At 52.4% G+C, this 20,883-nt stretch overlaps 1 protein-coding gene across 1 annotated transcript in view; it reads left to right on the top strand.

Moving 5' to 3' along the window:
- The window catches only part of SLIT1 (slit guidance ligand 1), a 163,263-nt gene that overhangs the window by 90,314 nt on the left and 52,066 nt on the right, over positions 1–20,883 (top strand). The gene's annotated exons all lie outside the window — the stretch shown is intronic.

Below are 20,883 nucleotides of genomic sequence, written 5' to 3'. Positions count from 1 at the left end.
GTTTGCTTGTCAGATCTTCCATCTGATGTTTCTGCGGATATAGTGCTGGGTGCTGCACAACTCTCTTGGTCTCCCCCCCAAAGGTGATTTCTGTGCCAGTTGGGAGGGTTGAGTTTGGGTCTATATAAAGAAAACTAAAAAAAATGTAAAAATATTTAAAAGGTGGCTTAAACTAAGTGTAGGAGTTTCTCTCTCACATCAAAGTATGGCAGCTCCAGAATCAGCTAGGAGTCAGGGTCCCCAGGTCCTTCTACCTTTTGCTCCAACATTCTTAGGCTTTGTCTTTCATCCTTAAGGTCACCTCATGGCTCGAGATGGCTGCTGGAGCTCCATTCATCTCATAGGGGTTCCAGGCAGGAAAAAGAAGGAAAGGGGAAGGAAGGATAAAAGGGCACCTCTACCAATGAAGTCAGCCTTCTTTATAGAGATTTTCTAGAAGCTTTTTCATTTAGCAACCTCTGCTTACCTCTTCCTGGCCACGGCTACATGCAAGGAAGCAGGAAATGTACTCTTTTATCTGGGCACATTGCTGGCCAAATAAAATCACAGTTCTAGTAGAAGGGAAAGGGGAGAATGGATTCTGGCAGCCTCTGCCACATCTTGCTGCTTCTCCCCTTTTCCCTCCCACGGGCCTCCCAGGGTCTCATAAGGACTATGCAACACAGGTCATGTCTTCTGACTGTTCCACTGCCCTCTCCCTACCCCACTTAATGCTTCCTTTCTCCCTGCTCTGGCTCTATCCTCTGCCACCTCTCCCACGAATCCAGGGAGGCAGGGTTGTGTGGTTAAGATCTGCACTAAGACAGACCTGGTCCGTGTGTCGATTTGGCTCCCCAGCTATGAGACCTTGGACAAAGTGTTAGTTGCTATTAATCGTATTCTTGCCCTTGGCATGGCTTTTAGAGGTATCATCAGTCAGTAACATGTCTCTTTCCTCCTGGACAATTCTCGTTCGGTCAGCAAATACTTATGGAGCATCTAGGATGTACCAGGCTCTCTTGTAGTCCTGAGGTAATTGACCAACAAAGCCAACAAGAATCCCTACCTCAGGGAGCTAACATTCCATTCTGCTAGGTGAGGCCCTGTGACCCTTGGTGGCTCTTGTGCCACCGGAAGTAGCATCGAGTGGGTGTATGTTGTCCCTAGAAATAGACTCTGAGCCTTTCAGGCACTTGACCAGTGAAATAACCCAATTCAAAACAACGACTTTTGAATGGCTTTGTTCTCATATTCACAAATGGGCCCATTTGGGCAGGCTAACCTCTGCAAGTGCTTGGAGATTCATGTGTTTTCCTTCTCAGGCAGCTCATTTGCTTCTAATTGGGGCCTTCTGCAGACAAGGCAAGATGCATCATCTTTTTGGAGTCATATACCTTTGAGAATCTGATGCACCATGCACATAAGGCGAAATGTGCACACAATTCCAGGAGATGCGCAGACTTTGGGCAACCCCTCTTTGCTCCTCAAGGGCCTCCACGGCTTGTGGGTCAGAGTGTCAGAGCCCTGCTGACACTAAGGAGTGACCCTCTGCTGCAGATGCCTCACCTCTCCAGCAGGCAGGTGAGATTTCATTGTGGGTGGCCTTGACAGAGCAAAGACTGGAGCCTCACATCTGAAGATGAAACAGTCATTAAAAGAGAAACCTCTTTTCAGCTGCAGTTGTCCTTTGTCCTTTACCAGCGTGCGATGGTGTGCAAGCCTTCTCCTTCCCCATTGACTCAGGGTCCGCTCCTGTAACATAAAGGAGTTTGATCAGGTCATTCGAAGGCCCCTTTTCCACTCAGATGACCCATGAGACCTGCAGGGGCAGTTGGACTGGCTCTGGCATCAGACTGCGGGACATCCAAATCCACCTGCTGGCTCTATGCCCGTCAGCTAGTTCACTGGCTTCTCTTAGCCCCGCTTGTCTCGTCTGCAAGATGAAGATAAACGACTGCCCAAGTATAACTGTAAAAAAGCTAGAAACATGACTCTCCTACAAATAGAAAGTGGTTGTGTGCCAAAGGTTTATTTACGTTGTTAAGGAGAAAGCCAGCAGGACGGTAAAGTTGTCTCAAGGAGAGTCTGAGGCAATGAGAGTTTATAAGCAATGGAAGACATTCGTTGAAGTAAAATTACAAAGTTAGATACAAAGCTGGTTAACGTCCTACGGGGCAATAAGTAACCCTTGAGGTTATCTCTGCTGCCAGGCAGTAATAATTTGCTACTCTGCCACACAAAAGTCTCCAACTTCCCGTGTAACTTCACAGAGTATAGGCCCTAATTGGTAGTAGTGAGATGAACAAAGGTTAAGTTCCCTAGGGAGCCTGGCAGGGTTCATGGGAGGACTTCAGGAAAAGCTCCTTTCCAGGGAGAGGATGGTGGAAATGATGCAGGGGATGTGTCTGAACAGGCCCACACTGATGGGTCTTCTGAAGGAGCTGTGAAGTTAATGTTAAATGGGAAAAAACATCAAAATAAATCCGTGCTTTGAATTTATAGCATTTGCCTTCTGCAAGAGACAGATTCTGAGTTCTGGGGATAGGTGATAGAATCTCATTGAACCAGAGTGCACTTTTGGTGGGATCAAAATTTGGTAGGGTAGGTAGGTGTCTTTTCGACTTAGGTAAATGATCATAAAGGGTTTTTTGCCCCTTGCACCACCTCTGACATTGAATGGCCCTCCTCCCATCCCAGAGGGTTGTTTCCATCTCTGACGTGGGCAGGTGTGCTAGGATTGGAGCAGGAAAGAGCTCTCGGTTCAGACCCAGGACCCCAGGGGGTTTTCTTCCCTCCCTCAGCACCACGCAGGGGGCCAGCCTCCGTGGGCAGGGGCTTTGGAGCCGGCCGGACTCCTGGACCCTGGACCAGCTGGATGACGCTGGGTCCCCAGTTGGACCTGTTCTGTAAGTGGTGACAGTGAAGATACTAAGTCGTGGGAGATGTAAGCACTCTATGAACAGTGGTGCTGTGGGCCCTGTACTCCTCTCATCCTGCAGCTGCTGGACAGACCTCAACTTCCTCATCCTAAAAACCCTCCTCCTTGGTTGTCAAGAGGGCTCAGCTCTTGCTTTCACTGCTCCCTGCACCCCCATTCATAATTCATTCACCTCCCAGCAGCCGGTTCTCTTTGAAGATGTCAGTCGGATCCTGCCTGTCTCCTACGTAACACCTTCTAACTCACTAGAGTCCCAGGTTAATATCCTGGCCGTGCCCAGGAGGCCTTTGTTGCCCGGTCCCTGCCTCCGTTCCTAGCCACGTCTCCTCCCTTGTTCATGGCACGCTGCCCACGCGGGCCTCCTTTCTGCCCCTGACACTTCATTCCTGCCTCATTGTCTCTCCCCTGCTGCTTCCTCTGCCTGGAATGCTCTTCCCCAGGACTCTGTCTGGCTCCCTCCTTCTCACCATTTGGCTTCCCCTTGGACAATCAGGGCAGCCCACCCTGGCCGCACTGGCCACCGAAGCCATCTCCTTCCCATTCACTCTTTAGCATGGTGCCCTATACTTGTTCTGACATGGCACTCCTCCGTCTTAGAAATCAGCTTGAAGGTCTTGGGTTGTGCTATTTAGCGTCTCTCTCTCTCTCCCCAACCTGAATGGGAAGCCATGGAAGCATGGACCCCTTCTGTCTTGGTTGCTGCTCTGACAGAGCCCCCAGCCCAGCGCCCAGCACTTCCAGGGGCTCAGTGACTACCAGCAGCAAGGATGCCGATGACTAACACACACAGCATCTATCGTGTGCCGGTAGGGACCAATCTGAACACTTCACACATATTCGTTCATCGAATCCTCACAACAGCCTATGAGCCAGATGTAATTATTATTTCTTATTCCCACTTTAAGGAAGAAGAAAGTGAGGCACAGAGAGGTTAGGCAATAAGCTCAGAGTTACCCAGCCAGTAAGGGGCAGAGCCAGGATTCAAACCCAGACAGTCTGACTCCAGAGTCTCTGCTCTTAACTTACATGTAAAGAGTTTGTTGGACTTGTGGTGTGCAAGAGAGAATGTGAATGGTGCACCCAGTACACCACCATTTCCCAGTGCCCCCCACCCCTCCACGATGAGCACCTGTTCCTGCTGGCTCTGTACCCTGGCCTACTGCTAGCCCTTGGTCCTTCTCACTGCAAAAGCCTTCCTTCTCCAGCCACATGTGAGGACAGCAACCCTCCCCATGTATACACACATACACACACACACAACACAGACACAGACACACACAGACACACACAGACACACACACACCCTGGGACTTGATTCTGCTGGGAAGAGGCTGCAGTAGCCAGAACTCCATTCCCACCTCTGCCGGCTGATTAGTCACACAGGATGTGTCCCTGAGGGCAGGTCACCTGCAGGCTTCACACTCATCATCAGAGCCCGACACCTCCAGCCACAGGCAAATTATCCCCAGCACCCAGCCTGCAAAGGAGAGAGGCCAGGGGCTGGTAGAGCCCAGCGCCCCGAGCCGACGGCCCCAGCAGGCTCACACGCTGGTTCTTTTCATTTGCACCTTGGCTGGCTGTCAGCCATGACCCAGACTTGCCTCTGAAGTCCCTGCCTCCGAGCCTCATCTTCTATCAGGGGATCTCGGCCCCTCTGTCTCTTTCTGTCTGCCTCTCTTTGTCTCTTTTTCTCAGTTAGCTTCTCTCTCCTTCATTCTCTTTTTGCCCATTTCTCTTTGTTGGTCTCTTGTCTCTGTCTCTCTCTCTCTGTCTCTGGGTTCCTTGCCTTTCCGCCAGGTGGCTTTGCCTTGTCCCTTGAGCCTGGGGCTTGGTGCTGCTTCTGTAGGGCTGCAGCCCATCGCGTCCCTGTGGGGTCTTCCTCTGGGTGCCTCCCAGGGGTGTGCTGGTGGGCTCAGAGCGTGCTGCCTGTGATTCTGGCTCCTGTTCAAGCTCTGCTGCTCATCTGATAAATAACCTCAGTCTGGCCTCTACCCTCCCTTGGTCTCTGGATCCTCCCCTGGCAGCTCAGGAGTCTGAGGGGGAGTATTTGTGCAGAGACCTTGGTACCAGAGTCACCACAAATGTATGATAGATGGGGCTCCTGGGGTGGCTCCGCTGGTTAAGTGTCTGCCTTCGGCTGGGATCGAGCCCCTGCTTGGCAGGGAGCCTGCTTCTCCCTCCGCCCCTCACTCCACTCATGCTCTCTCTCTCACACACTCTCTCTCTCAAATAAATAAACAAATCTTAAAAAAAAAAAAAAGGTATGATAGATGTGGTCACCATCTGATCCTGCTCCTGACTTCTGAAAGTACCCTTTTACTCTCTCCCCTTTCTTTCTTTCTTTCTCCCTCCCACCAAAAATGTCTCAGGACAGCCCCCTGTCAGTAGGGGACAGAAAGTAGCACATACACACAGGTAAACAGGCAGGTCTTTGCTCAGCCATTGGAATTTAGTAGTAAACTTTTACCCGTGCTATAAATAGCTCTTTTCCTGTATAATAAGTTTAGCTGAGTAGAAAAGGTAAATTCAGGAAACCAGGAAAGCTCTCTCTGCTTCAAGTGTCTTCTTAACATTCCTCAGACTGCTCAGACGTCACCAGTGATGAAGGAATCCTCCTCTTTTAAAAATGCACATACTTCATGAACATCAAGGATGTCAGTCATTCACCCTCTAGTGTGAACTACTTTCCTCGACACTTGATTAGTATCAGTAATCCTGGCGGATTGGAGATACTGAGGAAGAAAGGGTGGGAGAAGCAAATAGCCCTGTAAGGGGAGGTACCCTGGGTAGAGGAGGACAAGACGAGGGGGCTGAGGAGCAGAAATGACAGGGTTAAAGATCGCATGTGTAGACTAAGAATTCTCCATCCTGGCTACACACTGGAATGGGTAAAATGGGCATTGAAAAGTCCCCATGCCCAGGCTCTATCTCAACCAATGAAATCAGAATCTCTGAGGTGGGGTCCAGGCATCAGTATTTTTTAAAGCTCCCCAGAGTCTAATGTGCAGCCAAGTTTGAGAACTAGTACTCCACCCAGTGCTTCAGAACTTAAATGGGCATACAAGTCACCTTACTGAATGCAGATTCTGATTCTGTTCCTCTGAGGGGCCTGTTCTCCAGCAGAGGGCAAAGGTCTGGGATGGGGTCTGAGATTCTGCGTTTCTACCAATGCCAATACTGTGCAACTCTGATCACACCGTGAGTAGTAAGGCTGTAGTTTTTACTGCGTATTTTCCAACCTGGCCTTGTTCTCAAACAATGACGGATGAAAAATGGGAAATATTGGCTGTGCTGATCCACACAATCCCTCCAGGGCAGAGCTCTGGCAAACGTGGGTTGGAGCACAAGGTTGGGCTGGAGGCCGCAGGCTCTGCAAGCTGGAGTCAGACCCAGGATGTTACTGTCTCCTGGCTAGATGCTCAGCACAGGAACCGAAAGCTGTGATCAGCAAGCTCAGGCAGGTGTGTGGTGCATTTGTGTGCCTGGCATTCCAGGCTGGCGTGGCTGTGCCCACTTGTACATGTGGCCCAGGTACTGGTCTGTCTCCTCACGTTAGTCTGCCTTTCTCCAGGAGGCAGGCAGAGGACAGATGTATCCTTCCCAGTGGCTGTGCTGTCCTGACTGTCAGGAGTCCAGAGACTCACAGACATGCAGTGTGAAGGGTGCAGTGATGGAAACAGCAGAAGGTTATGTGAGACACGAAGGAGTGGTTAGGTGGCGAGGAGAGTGGAACAGAGGCACGGTGAGAGGCCCGGGGACATGCCTATCCGTACTGTCTTGTGAGTGAAGCCCGTCACCACAGGATTCCAAAGTGTGCCTGTCTATCAAGCATAAGGGGGTTTGGAAGGAGTGACAGTTTCTGAGATCCTTGTAGGAATCCAGGTGTAAGAAGTCCCTGGACAGTGCCCATCCCAGGCAGGGGCTGACGTTCTGCCCTCCCCACGGCATGACTGTTCAGGGAAAATACTTGAAACTTATGCCATTTTTAAAATGAGATATGTCTAAAATTTACTATACAGTCATCTCAGTTCTAAAACAGAAGTCCCTGAACGTAATTTAACCTCTTCTTGATGACTCAATGTCAACATTATGAATGTTCATTATCATACTCTGCTTTTCAGGTTTTCACCTCCTTCCCCCAAGTTCATCAAATGTCACTGCTGACATGTATTTGCTTCTAGATGCCTCCCACCCACCTGCCCATCACTTTGATGATTCCAGCGTGCTGAGCCAATGTAGCGTAGTGGGCTAGCTGTGGGCTCTGCCATCAGAAGGCCCGGGAAAGTTACTATGCCTCAGTTACATTGTCTGGAAAATAGGTATGGTGAAGATTTTTTTGATTAACTTTATTTTTTAGAGCAATTTTAGATTTATGGCAAAATTGAATGGAAAACACAGAGAGTTCCCATACCCTCTACACATGCCCAACCTCCCTCACTGTCAACATCCAGCACAGCAGAGTGGTGGGAGTATTTATCTTAGAAGGTTGTTCTAAGGATTGAGTAAAATAATGTATATAAAACCATATTAAATACCTAGCATAGTGCCAGGTACATAATGAATGTGCTCAATATATGTAGTTATCATCACCGTCATTAATTATAATTGTGTGTTATACAAGAGTCAGTGATGACCATTAAGGTCTCAAGGATTAAAGTAAGTGGCTTTGGTGGGAGGATCTGGGGGAAGGTATTTGGAGGCAGGGCTAGTTTTTAGCACCTCTCTGTGCTTGGGTCTGTGTCCAGGCAATGGGAAGTCTGACTTCTGGAGAAGTGGGGCAGGATCAAACTTAACCCCTATCTGGAAGTAGCTTCATGGTGTGGATTGTGCTCAGCACATGCCTCTCTTAAGAGTCTAAGAGTGGGTCCCTTGCAACTCATAATGGTGCTTACCTGACCCTCTCTGTCTATGCTATGAGCTGAAATTCCTGTGGGCTTTTGGGGAAGAAAGCTCAATAGACAAGGTCTGCTGTGTGGGCCAGATGGGTAGGTTGAAATTGGATGGGATCCAAAATGTGTCTTTAGCCCTGACCAGAAGAAGAGCGGCCAAGTGGGTTCAGGACCACGGACAGCTCCTCTGGGCAGGGCCTCCTCCGAGCTCCTGGGCTTTCCCACTGTGGCCACTTGCCGATCACACTCAGCCGACTAGGACCATACTTGCCCCGTAACCTGGCAGGGTTCTGTTTTTCTGCCTGCCTGGGAAGTGATTGGGGGTCTTATACCCTTTGGGCACCCCTGTGTATCTATGTGGAGGGGACATTAGGAGCTGTAGCTGTGCTGGGGAGGCTGACCTCTCTCTTGTCATTCCAATCCTTCAAGCTCCCCTTTCCTTCTGAGCAACTCCAGAGACCAAGATTTACAGTGCCTGGAGTGCACTGCAAGAGATGGGGAGACAATGGGTGTTGTCTTTGGTTGAAAAAAAAAAGGAGGTCAGGAAATAGAGGACTGGTAATGCCCCAGGGACTCGGTGATACTCTGTTGGCTTCCTTGGTGTGTTGCTCCTGCCACAGGCTTCAGTCAGCTAGAATGAGATATCTGTTCTGACATTAGCTCCCCATCACATTGGTCAGGGCCCCCATCTTCTCCCCGGGGAAGCTCAGACAGGCCACTTGCTCATTGGCACCGAGTGGAGCCCCCTCCCCTAGCACAGCCTGGATTCTACTTGCCCAGCCTGTTGCCCCTCTCCTTGGTTCTCTCCCTTCCCAAACCACACTGAATCCTGCCCATCCCACTCCCAGGTCCTTATCAGGGAGAACCCAAAGAGTTTGCCCCTCAGATTTTTGGTAAGCTTAACTGAGGAAAATGATACAGGTGAAGGATGGCCTGCATGATATGCAGTGTGTGTATCCCTCAAAATATTCTAAATTCCACCTTGGGTTAGGCCAGTCTAGGGAAAGGCAGTGTATCAGATAGTGTGGGGCTGATCCGTCTGCAAAACAACTTCTCCTGAGCTCGGTACCAGACCATGAGTGTAAGTAACTGCCCTGTGAAACTCATTGCTATGTCAGAAGCAGACCAATTTAAACCAAATGTCATTTTGCTAAAAGCCAATTTGCCAAAAGTCAATTCACTGAATGGCCAATTTGTCAAATGACCAATTCATCACATTGACTTACTTCCTTTAACTATTTGGTGTGAGTTGACTGGTTTGAATTTTATCTTTATTAGAGTATTTGAAGGACTGCTCCATTTGTCTCTGCCCCTGCTCCTGGTGTTTGAACTATGGTGAAACCACCCCTGGTCTCTTCCTGTGGCTGCAGAGCAGGGAGCTGGGGCAGGGACCACCCAACCGATTCTAAAAGGCCATTGTGAAGACAAATGGGGAACCACCCAACTAAAACCAAGTTGGTAAAGGAAACAATGAAATTTAGTAAATTGACCCCTTAGAGAATTGGCTGATCTGTGTTTTGGCTTCTTGGGAAGTGACTGAGAAGAGAGTGACCTGGCACACTTGGGCCTCCTTTGGAGATGCTGATGAGGGTCTTGCTTTCCCATCCTTTGGCCTTCTCTTTATGGGGACTGGCGGGAGGCCTCCATGCTTGGTTTTAGAACCAGGAAAGGCCACGCCTCTCCCAAACTTGTTTTCATCTGCGGACTTCATAAAGTACATAGCACATCAGTCTCCACATTCCCCTAGGTTGGGAGAAGCCAGGGCACCTGTGTAAGCAGATGCAAAGGCTTTTACAGAGTGTGTTTCTCTCCCTTGTTTTATATTTCTACCCATTTCTGTCTTTTTTTTTTTTTTACCTCTTCTGGTTTCTGTTACATTACCCTATTTAATAATGTATCCTTAAATTAATTTCTTCTTGAAACAAGGCAGAAAAAGAATCCAGACCTGTTCTGCAGGCCCATTTCCCCCCACTCCTGCCCTGGGCCCCCCAAGATCCTCACCCCTCCAGCACCAGCATCTTAGCTCACCCACTTGATCCTGAGGTCTTGTCCTGGAGCAGGGCACAGAACCCTCTCTTCAGGAAGATATGGAACCAAAACATGCATTGCTGCGTTAGAGACAGATGTCATGCTTCCCTGGGAGATGCATCATCTTCGCCTAGCACAAAATTCTCATGTGCTCACAGAGCCTGCTTCCCTACCTCGGTGTCCGTGAAGTTGGTCTCTAGTCCCTCATCACTTTGGGGTGGGCATTCTTCCTGCTGCACCATCACCTCAGTCCACATATTTCCCCACCACTTAGAATTGTGAGCCCCAATTCTTCTGGAATTTGTCACCTCGGCAGCTTTTCTTCCCCATCTGCCTCATCCAGGGAGGGATCAGGGAGGCCGGGCACTGGCACTGGTTTGCAAGCCTACAAAGCACAAGGTACTGGAAGCGGCTTCACATGTTATCTTAAAAGGCTTGTCACTGAAGTATAACATACATACAGCAAGCTGCAACTGTCTGTGTGTGTGTCATGTGTTTTCATATATATAACTCACTGAGTTTTCACAAAGCAAACCCACCCATGTACCCAGCACCACGTCAAGAACTAAAACATCTTGAGTCCCCAGAATCTTCCAGTACCTCCTTCTGGTCATTGATTCTCCCCACCCCCTCAGGGGTAACCATGATCCTGACTTCTAACAGCATTGGTTAGTTCTGCCTGTTTTGTACTTTATAGAAAAGGCATATGTGGTTTTAATCCCCACCACAATTCAACGAGAGGGAGCTGTGATTAACCCCCCTGTACACGTGAGCGACCAGACTCAGAGAAGTTGAGTAACTTGCCTAGGAGCTCACGGGCAGTAAATGGTGGTGGAGCTTGGCGTCAAACCTAGGGTTGTCTGTCTCTAAAGCTCATGTTCTTTCTTCTAGATCTTGATTCTTGCTCCTGCAAGAATCACTCCTCCCCGCCCCCCCACCACCACTGTGTGTCAGGTCTGAGAATGCCTGAAGTTATTGGTTCTACCAACCCATAGGTACAAAGGACAAGAGCTTTGTCTCCCCCTGTGCATCTCTGCTCAGGATCAGTAGAATGCCTGGCACCTCCTTGAGGCTCAGTATGTGGTGGTTGTGTAGAGGGAAGGCCTTGCCCTGGCACTCAGATTAAGAGGGGCCTGCATTCCCCCTGCCTTCTTTACCCTCTTGCCATTACTGTGTTCTTGCCATGGTAGCTGGGACCCATGCCTGCTGGTTCTGTTTCCTATTTGTCCCCGAGCTACTCACTCCTGAATGGGATGCCAGCCTCTGAGCAGCTTTTCCTTGGCAAGGCTCTGAGGTTGCTTTGTGGGGTGTGTGTATCTCATCCGATATCTCTGTTGTGGGAATTGATTACAGTGATGCTCAGTAGCTGCATAACAAACAGCCCGGTTGGAGGAAATGTTACCCAGGCTGGTTTTATGGTGCAGCCATCCAGGGCTGCATAATGTCTCTTCCTAATGAGGTTTCTGCAACATTAACTCTGCAGGGCTGGAGGGAGGGGGGGCAACCACAGGAGGGTGCATGGCTTCAGGGAAGTGTGGAGGGCAGAGGAGGGAGGGCATCTCTCCAGCTGACAGCATCTGGCATGTACTGTTCGGACCAGCCCATTTCTCCTGCAAAGCTCAAACCCCACTATCCATGTCAGCCTTTAAAACCACCGACAGGAGTTTGGATATCAGGGGTTCCCTGCAAAGAACCTCGGTATTCAACACTTGTTAAAATCTCAAGACCTCACAGAGCATGTGTGAGCTTTAATTCTATGAATCTTAAAATCAACATAGGAGGGGGATGGGGTGCCTGAGTGGCTCAGTCCGTTGAGCATCTGACTCTTGGTTTTGGCTCAGGTCCTGACCTCAGGGTTGTGGGATCCAGCCTGCCTCAGGCTCTGTGCTGGGCGTGGAGCCTGCCTAAGATTCTCTCCCTTTCCCTCTCCCTCCCTCTCTGCCCCTCTCCCTTAGGAGCACGTGCCTGTGTGTGCGTGCTCTTGCTCTTAAATAAGTAAATAAATACATAAATAAAATCTTAAATAAAAACCCCCAGCTTAGGAGGGGGAGAGCGGGGAAGGAGAAGGGATCGCCCAGCAGTAATTCCCAGGGGTAGTTTAAGCCTTACCCGTGGTACCATTGATTGTTACCTACTGTGCGCGACACTCCTCTGGATAGTTTCACATGCTTTTGTTTATTTACTATTCTTACAAGCTTATGTTACAGATGAGGAAACTGAGGCACAAAGAGGCTTACATTTGAACCCAGGTTACCTAGCTCTCCTCCCAGACTGGCTCCTGCCTGGCCATCTCCTCAGCATCGCTGAGCTCCCTCCCCGCCCGCCCCCCCCCCAGCGCCGGGGTCTGTGGGCCTTGCCATTTGCTGGCTTTATTCTGCTGATCGGGAGAGCAGAGGAAAGGGGGTCAGGAGGGCACACAAGGATTAGCAAGGGGAACTGGCCACTTATAGGGGTGGTCAGGCTCGGAGCAGGAGGCAAAGGCAGCTCCCTTTGTCTTTCCTCTGTTCTGACAACAGCAGGGGGCACTTGGCTGAGGCTAGAGGAAACTAGTTCTGCCTTCACCCCACCAGGGTGCCCCTTTGGCATTACTCCCTGGTCACTTTTACCCTGTCCTCTGTCCTCCTTTCCAAACTTGACTTCCGGAGACAATGAAACAAATTCATTCACACCGAGATCAGCCCTGAGAAACAGTTTGCCTCTCCTGGGAATACCTGAGATTGATGAGCAGACAGAGCCCTACTCCCTACCTTGAGGTCAGAGCCTGAGGCAGCATGGTTCAAGTCCTTGCCACCAAATGCCTCTAAAAGACCCACCTTGAAGGTCACCTGGAGACAGGGGCACACACATGCAGTCCACCCACCAGGTAAATCTGGGGCACCGGAATATCATCCCATGGGCTTGGGGGAGCCAACAGAGGGTGAATTGCAGAATTAATTTCCCTCATGGGTGGGAGGGGTAGAATTTGAGGGCAAGCTTGAAGGACAGACAGAGACAAGGGAGGGGTGGTCCTGCCAGATCCCAGGAGCACCTCAGAGGGGGGCGTGCACCCAGTATCCCACCCCGGAGGTGCTGTTAACCTCTGCCCTGATGGTGCTCCCTGCAGTGGGGTGCCGAGGGGCCCTGGAGGCTCTGTCTCTGGGAACAGCGACTCCTGACCCCATGGGGCTCTCATGTGCTGATTTCCACCACAGCCCGGTTCTCACCGAAGCCCCCAGGCAGTGCCCCCCGGCCCCAAACCCCCCCACCAAGAGAGCAAGGAGGGCAGTGGGGCCAGGGCGGTAGGCGCTCTGCCCCCTCCCGCGAGTGCCTCCTCTCTGCCCATGCAGGCAGGCAGGGGCAAGCCGCAGGTGACAGGTCAGAGGCCTCTGCCCTTGGCTCCATCCACCACTGCAGGGAGGCCGCGTCCAAGTCCCCCACCCCCCAAAATAGGAGTTGGAGTCTCTGCCCCTCGCTTTGAAATGCTGGCTGGGAGCAGGGACTGTAACCCCTTTCCTTTAGCCCGAGCTGAGGATGAATCACCTGGGCGGCTTGCTAAAATGCAGAATCTGATGTGGCAGGTGGGGCCAGAAAGTCCATACTTCTAATAGACTCCCAGGGGGCTCCACTGTTGCTGGCCCAGGTGCCAGAGGCGTGGGCGCTGAGCCACCCATGGTGGGATGGGGTGGGGGGCTCACAAACAGCAACAGTGGGAGCCAGCCCAGCCCCCCCAGGCTGGCCGGGCCGCCACACACAGGCCTCGCTGGCAGGGCCGTGTTTTTGGAAGGGGAGACTGAGGGGCTGGGAACTAACTGCAGGTCTCCCCCCGGGTCGCCAAGTGGGCTGGTGGCAGAACTGGCCTCGAGTCTCAGTCTCTGGATTTCCAGTCCTGGATTTTCCAACTCTGACCCTCCCCCCCACAGGGCCCCGTAAGGACAATTCTAAAGTGCAAGCCTTGGCAGCTGATGGCACTGGGCCTGCTGAGAGCCCTGCACACAGCCTCAGTGAAGCCCCCAAGCCCATGATGATTCCCACTTCACAGCCGGAGCCTCTAGGGGTTAGGAAACTTGTGAGTGCCTGCAACGGGTCCATGGCCGGCTGTGTCCATTCCTGGGCCCGAGTCCTTACCTGACAGTCTCCCAACAAGGAAGACCTGGGTGAGGTGCCCTGGTTCTCTCCCCAGTAGGCTCCTTATTGGGTGGGCTTCGGGTCACCAGTCAGGCTACAGGGGCAAGGGGATAGGCCAGGCTGCCCAGAGCTTCCTTATGGCTTGAGAGGCAGACAGAGCGGGCCCCGAGCTCTGCAATGGGGTTGACAAACTGGCGGCGGGAACCCAGGGCCGAGTCTGTCCTTGGCTGGTGCCCAGCAGTCCCCGGCTGGGCTCCCTGCTGATCCCCTCAGAGGCCACCCTGCCAGCAGGGCCCAATCTGGTTAGAGCGTGAAGGGGGATTAGCAGCAAGAACATGGGGTCCCGACCTCGGCTTCCCAGGCCCTGCTTTCCCCAGCCCTGGCAGAAGCTGGCAGGATTGGCGGAGTGCGCAGGAGGAGGGGCCCCTGGGATAGTGCCCAAGTCAGGGTGTGGGCCTGGCTGCCCCCTTCTCTTCATAGAAAGGGGCCAGGCTGGGGTCTCCGGGGTTGTTTCCAGACCAAGGGGGTGCTGCAATTGGCAGCAGCTCGCCTCTCAGGGCTCTTGATCTTGGGTGGTGGGGTTCAGACATGAGGATCTTGGCCTCATAACTCTTAACTGGAGCCCCCCACCCCCTGCCATAGACTCTTAGGGGCTTCAGCTCCCTCTCTATCTTGTGGGGCCCCAGGAGAATCACCTTCGTCCAATGCTGCCCAAACCTCCCTGCTCATATTGCTGGCACCACCTCAGAACTACCCAAGGGGGTTCAGTTACTAAGGTTCCATGAGGATGCATGAAGGGAAGGGCAGGGTTGATGACAAAATAAGAGCAACAGGTGCTTCTCCAGCACCTCCCTTCCTTTTCAGAGCTGCCACTGGGTCCTCTGCTGCCGCATTAGGCAGAGGAGGTTACGTATACCCAGTGCCCGAGTGAGGAGGCTTGGTCTCTTACAAAGATGATGATACAAAGCCAGCCTGTCCAGCCCCAAGCCCCTGGCTTCCCCTCTCAGTTGCACCACCTGTCTTCCCTCCTTGTTTTGGTCAGAAAAACACAGAGGGATGAGAGCGAGAGAACGATGTGCATCCACATTAGTTCAGTTCAGTTAAAAATTACTGAGACCCCGCAATGTGCTAGGTCCAGGGATACTATGGGGAACACAAGAGACAGTACTCTTAAGAGATTATGGTCTGGGGCCAAAAAGAGAGAGAGAGATGATGGTCTGGAGTGGGAGATGGATATTAACCAGAAATCAGTATTAATTACACTCAGTATACTAATATTTCATTATAAGCCTGGATTAGTGCTAAGAAGGAAAAACATGGGGTCTTAGGAGTCTGAAGCCAAGGGAGCAGTCTGGGGAAGTGTCCGTAGACTGAGATGTGTAGGATGGATAGGAGTTTACTGTGTGAAGAGTAGAGGAAGAATATTCTAGCAGAGGGAATAGCAAGTGCAAAGGTCCTGTGGCAGGAGGGATTTGAAGAATTGAAGGAATGATAGCATAAGTGGAGTAATAGGCAGGTTTGAGAACCCACAGCACCTGTCATATCAGATCCTGCAAAGTGGGTTCCACTTCTCGCCCCCACCCCATTTTGCAGATGAGAACACTGAGGCCAGAGAGTTTAGGTGACTTGCCCAAGACCACATAATTTTTTTTAAAGATTTTATTTATTTATTTGAGAGAGAGAATGAGAGACAGAGAGCATGAGAGGGAGGAGGGTCAGAGGGAGAAGCAGACTCCCTGCTGAGCAGGGAGCCCGATGCGGGACTCGATCCAGGGACTCCAGGATCATGACCTGAGCCGAAGGCAGTCGCTTAACCAACTGAGCCACCCAGGCACCCAAGACCACATAATTTAAGTGGGCAAGTCAGGGCTTATTGAACCCATCTCTATTATGAAACTCTGCTGTAGGCTTTCTCCTCTCCACCCTAGCCTCTCAGTGTGTGCTTTCTGGACCAGCAGCATCCGTATCCCCTGGGAGCTTGTCAAAGCCCAAGACCTCATCCTCACCCTTAGAATCTGGCCCTACACCTGTATTTATCTCCCCAGTCTGTCCCTTGTCTGGCTGCTGCGTCCTTGCTCTCCAGTCTGTCTTTCACTGTCCTACCTGGGACTTCCTTCTGCACCCCCATCTGCCCCATGGCTCTGCACCCTCCCCTCTCCCCTGGCCAGGGTCAGGCCAACAACGGCTCCCACTTTGGGTTTATCTCTCCAGCTCCAGCACCCTCCCCGTCTCAGTGTATCTCATTCTGCGCCGCCCCCCCTCCCCACCCTAGGCCACGCTCCCTTCAGGGCCTGTGACAAGGCCACCAAGGGATGAGGAAAGAGCAGAATTACAAGATGTAGGTGGTGCCTTTTGGTATTGCATGCCAGCCTGGGGAAAATGGAGGTGAGAAACATTACTTCAAAGAGGTTTGGGAAAGACAAGACAATTGTTGACCAGATAGGAGGTCAACTGGGGCAAAAAAATGAGAATAGCTTTGTTTGGGTCTGTGCGGTGGCGGAGGCCTCGGAGCCCAGGGCAGGCTTCTGGTGCCCCCTAGTGAGCGTACTGGAGACAACAGTCAGACCCTTAGGAAAGGGACTGGCCCGCTGTGTTTGAGGAGGGACAGAAGCTTGCTCTCTTAAATATTGCCATGGAGGTCCTAGGACAGAAGCTCAAACACAAGAACTCATCTTCTCCAAACCCGTGTGGTAGGTATTTTTATCTCCATTTTATAATCAGGGACATTGAAGCGCTCAGGTGCATACCTTCCGGGGGCCTGGCTGATAAATGCTAGCAGCAGGCTTCGAACCTGGATCCTCTCCTCGCAGAGTTCAAGCTCTTTCCAGCACCTCTTGTACCGCAGGCATACTGCCTTTTCCTCAGGCTTCCGAGGCCCACCCTTTCCTCTGGTCTAGAGGCTGGCCTCTTCCAGGGTCTTAAGTTCCCTTTCCTTGCCTCATTTTACCCGTGTGAGTGGCTCGCTCCTGTGGGCTGGCCCCGGGTGGCTCCACACCCACCCCTGGATCCTCACCTCCTGGATGGGCTCTCGGTGTCGCCTCTTCTGCCTGCCCTGGGGGCAGCATCTTTCCTCTGTAAGCTTTGGTTGCTCCTGAGCAATGTCTAAAGGCCATCAGATCAAATGCCTCTCTGGTGTAACCGGTCACCTTCTCTGGCCTGCAAAGGCTTTTTCCTGCAGACACATTCCCGGCACTTTCTGCTCCAGGCAAACCTAACTACTCCCGAGTAGTGCCGGGCTCTATTACGCCTCCTGCCTTTGCACGGACTATTTCTGCCCCTTCCTTCCCCACTTAGCTCCTGGTGTGAGTCCTTATAGAATTGCATTTCCTGCATTGCACTTTGATGCAATACTATTATAAGAACCAGACACTTGAAACCCATTTATTATAAGGGTCTAGTATTATTGATTAGGCCACACTCTCATTTTTTATAAGGATCCCTGGAGAATTCTTGTCTCATCTTAGTACCCCAAATAGCTATTCTCCTGACAAACAGGTCCTTTTGAAATTATATGTATATTGGGGATGCTGTTAAGGGACCACTGTCCCCCTTTTCCATCAGCTCTCAGAAAACCCAGAGCCCATGCTCTGCCCTGGACCTGGCAGGTGTGTGGGTGACATCGTGCCTTGTTCTTGGTATCTGCTATTGATTTTTCTTCTCTTTGCCCCACTTTTCACTCTTGCTCTCTTGCTATTTTGTAAATCCCTATAAGCCACCTTAAAGCCTTTCTGGAACAAGGTTGGCTTCAATCAATAAACTAATCAATACAAATAAAAAACCTTCCTTGCAGGCTGGTTGTGGGGATTAAACAGAATAATGGATGTGAGTGGCTGGCCCAGAGTTCCCTCCCAGGCTTAGCTGAAGGGTAGATTGCCAGCTGGGGCCGAGATGACTGTCCCGCTGGAGGTCCCCACCTCCTGTGCACCCTCTGTTTCTTCCTGACTCTGTAGAAGTCTCCAGGCCCCTGCCCCTCCTTAACCCTTGTCTTGCCCTCACCATCCATGCTTTGTTCTCCCTGGTTCCCTGTGGGGAGGAAAAGGCGGATGGCTGTGTCTGTCTTCTCTTATCCTGCCTTTCTCAGGAAGTGTGCTGTCAGTGACGGGCTCCCCGTCCCTCACCTCCCCCTGGATCTCAGATACCCCAGGACCCAAGCTTGCTGTGTTGGAGCGGTGTGGCTTGCCGTGTCTGGGAGTAGTCAGCGTGTGGTGGGACTGTGTTGGGGCGGGGGGAGAGGAGGAAATCATCTAGTTCAGACTGTGCATTTGACAAACGAGGAAACTGAGGCCCAAAGTGCAAAGCGATGGGGCCACATCGTGAACATATTTCAGCTCATTCATGTCAAATCTGAGCATGACCCTGCCTTCCTCAGAGGCTCTCAGGGGCCCTCGTCCCTTCAGAGTCAGAGCACGCTCTCTAGCATGGCCTCCAAGCCTCTCTCTTAGCCCATTCCCCCAAAGCAGCCCTGTTTTAGTCATTGACTGTTGAACCCTGAAACACAGTGGCTGAAAAGAACAACAAACATGTATTGTCTCCCAGTTTCTGGAAGGTGGCTGGGTGGTCTTGAATGAGATTGCAGTCAAAACGTTGGCTGGGGCTGCGTTAGTCAGTTCTGGCTACTGTAACAGAAATACCGTAAATTGAGTGGTTTATAAACAAACAATATTTGTTCCTCACCATTCTGGAGGTTGGGTCCAGGGTCATGGTGCTGGCTGACTGGTGTTTGGTGAGGCCCCACTTCTGGCTCATCGCTGTGTCCTCGCATCTCAGACCTCTCGTTCTCAGGGGCTCCACCTTCAGGACCTACGCACTCCCCGAGGCCCCGCTTCCCAACATTGTCACACTGGGCATCAGGATTTCCGTGTCTGAATTCGGGGGGCACGTTAACACAGAGTCCGGGAGCTTGACGGGGGCTGGGGAATCTGTTTCCTTGGTGCCTGACGGACATTGCTGGAAGCCGGTTCTCTCCGTGCGGGTCTCTCCAGAGTGACACGGCGGCTGGCTTCTCGCAGAGAGTGTGAGGAGAGAACCCCCGGGACCATGAGCCCCAGGAGCCGCTCCCAGCCCCTGCCAGCCGGCGTCTCTGGTTCACCTGTGTGGCCCGCACAGCCTTCTCCCAAGTCAGCGGTTTGCCGGTCCGACCTACCCAGTGCCAGGGTCTACTTAAGGGGGAGAGATCAAGGTCATAGACCGGGGGGACGGTAGGGCCAGGCCAGTACAGGATGTACCTTCACGGCGGCAATTACCTGCATGACGGAAGCTGGGCAGGGGACGGGGGAGCCACCAAGGTGCTCTCTCCAGGCAAGGAAGAGGTGACAACAGGAGTAGCAGATAAGTAAAGGCTCAAGTGCTCTCCTGTCCTCTCAAGATGGAGGGGCTGCTGGGAATTGCAGAGAAAGGGGAAAGCAGCTCGGCAGGCAGTGTGGAGTCGGGCTGCTAGCACGGCAGGTGGCGCGGGGTGGGGGCTTCGAGGGACAGTGTGCTGGAGGGCCCTGTGGGCCATGTTCTTGGGGCTGGCAGTGACCCCGAAGGCCTGTTGGGTGACAGGCTGAAAGGAAGGACATGGTCAAAGCCCTGTGGGCCTGGCCCAGAAGGAGCTGGGGGTCTGTGGAACTGCCCAGCATTGGATCCCACGTCAGGACAGCCAGCCCCTGGCTGTCCAGGTTAAGGACCCTGAGGGCACATCTGATAGAGGGCTCGCCTGGGTCCCCATCTTGCCTTAACCTTGGGCAGATTGCTTCACTTCGTGGAGCTCGGTTCCCTCCTGTGCAGAATAAGGGAAGACATCCCTCCTCCTACTTCTAGTTCCTGCTCCTAGGGCTGCCATGCAAAGGGGTAGCTCTGGGACCTTCGCTGTCCGGGCTCGGATTCTGGAGCTGCCGCTCACCAGCTGTGTTCCCTTGACTTGGTCTGAGCCTCCCTCTTACCCTTCGGTAGAGGGGGACAGTAATAGCGTTTGCCCCATGGTTGGTGCCAGGGTCAAGTGAGTTCACAAACGTGACGTGCTAGGCAGTGCTGGCCTCGGGGACACTCTTGGAACATGGTGGCAGTTGACGCCACCACTGTGGCAAGGAAAAGCTGCCCCGGATTGGGGCATTTGTCAAAGTCTGTAGTAAGGATTCTGAGAGAGGAAGGGAGAGGCTGGTGGGCAGGTGCCTGAGGCCCTATCTGCCAGTGGAGCCAGAGGATGTGTCCAGAAGCTGGTCTGGGGCTTGCAGAGGCCAGGGATTCGCAGTGTCCCTGCAACTCCTCCTCCCTCACAGAAGGATATTAGTAATGGGGAGACGGTGACATCGTCGGTGACCCCTGCCATCCAGGCTGCAGGGCAGCGATGCAGCCCTGTGAACCCCGGCCAGCATGAGAAACAGGCTGCATGGGGCAGCCTCCAGTGTGGGCTAGGCTCCTGGAGGTGTCTCTGCTGATGGCAGGCCTGAGAGCATGGGATCTGGAGTCAGACCCAGCCTGGATTTCGTGACCTGATTGTACCACATACGGGCCGGGTTACCAGGGGCACCTTCCTCCTGAGCCCTTATTCCTTATCAGTAAAACAGAGTGAGTCTTGGGTGAACTTAGCACAGGTCCCAGGGTGGCTGTGGGCTCATCGAGAAGCCCCTCCTTTGCTTGTTCCTTTGCAGCCCTGGATGATGCCCTGGGGGCGGAGCGGACCTCTGGAGGTCTGTGGGCAGGGTTGGGGTCTGGCAGAATCGGTCACTGCTGCCCCAGGCTCGTCCCTCCGGCTGCAACCCCCTCTGCGTAGAGAGGGGAGGTGGTTGGGGACAAAGTCCCCTCCAGGGCAGGGTACCTCTTTCCAGCTCCATCATTCATTCCTTCCTTCATTCCTTCAACAGATGCTCACTGAGCAGGACTCTGGGTGCCAGGCACTCTCCTGGATGCTGGAGCACCACCTGGCCATCCCGACCTCCCTTACTCATCGGGGCACTCTGGAGA

This window comes from Mirounga leonina, unplaced genomic scaffold, assembly GCF_011800145.1.
Source record: "Mirounga leonina isolate KUSES-001 unplaced genomic scaffold, KU_Mleo_1.0 Mir_114, whole genome shotgun sequence".
NCBI lineage: Eukaryota > Metazoa > Chordata > Mammalia > Carnivora > Phocidae > Mirounga > Mirounga leonina.
This window is presented reverse-complemented; position numbering and strand designations above follow the sequence as displayed.